The 531-nt window shown below is 33.7% G+C and overlaps 1 non-coding gene across 1 annotated transcript; it reads left to right on the top strand.

Annotated features, from left to right (window-relative positions):
- The first annotated feature begins 457 nt into the window (after positions 1-457).
- On the top strand, positions 458-531 carry TRNAI-AAU (transfer RNA isoleucine (anticodon AAU)). The gene has a single exon. It is a non-coding gene; the product is annotated as a tRNA-Ile (tRNA).

The following is a 531-nucleotide window of genomic DNA, read 5'->3' as shown; positions in this document are numbered from 1 at the left end:
CAATAGTATGCTATATATTTAGTGAGCCTATTAGTTTAGTCTTTAGAGCATAAAGTTAAAAATGCCAAGGACATACTTTCAATCAGTCTCCAAGCCAATAAGTGATGCTCCTTTAATGTTGAAAATAGATGTATTTTCTTCTGTATAATGTGTATGTCTATATTTCCTTTGAGGGGAAGCTGATAGAATGATTAGATGAATCAATTGCATATAGGTGATGAATTGTTATTTATTGCTAAAACACATGGAAAAAACATTAATGGTTCTAAGTTCTAACACTAAGTATGAAAATCTATTTTGTATTGTAATTTTTCTAAAGTCATATTAGTTTCTTCATGTTGATAATTTATATTTATAACTTCATGGTACACCTCCGAAATTAAGCTTTCCAAATCTCCCGGGTTAACTGTCATTAGCACTTCTTCATATGCTGGACTTCCAGGAATTTGTGCAAAATGGCCTGTTAGCTCAGATGGTTAGAGCGTGGTGCTAATAACGCCAAGGTCACAGGTTCGATCCCTGTACAGGCCA

The sequence above is a fragment of the Lissotriton vulgaris genome, chromosome 4_1, assembly GCF_964263255.1.
Source record: "Lissotriton vulgaris chromosome 4_1, aLisVul1.2, whole genome shotgun sequence".
NCBI lineage: Eukaryota > Metazoa > Chordata > Amphibia > Caudata > Salamandridae > Lissotriton > Lissotriton vulgaris.
Note: the sequence above shows the minus strand (reverse complement) of the source record. Positions and strands in the feature narration are given on the sequence as shown.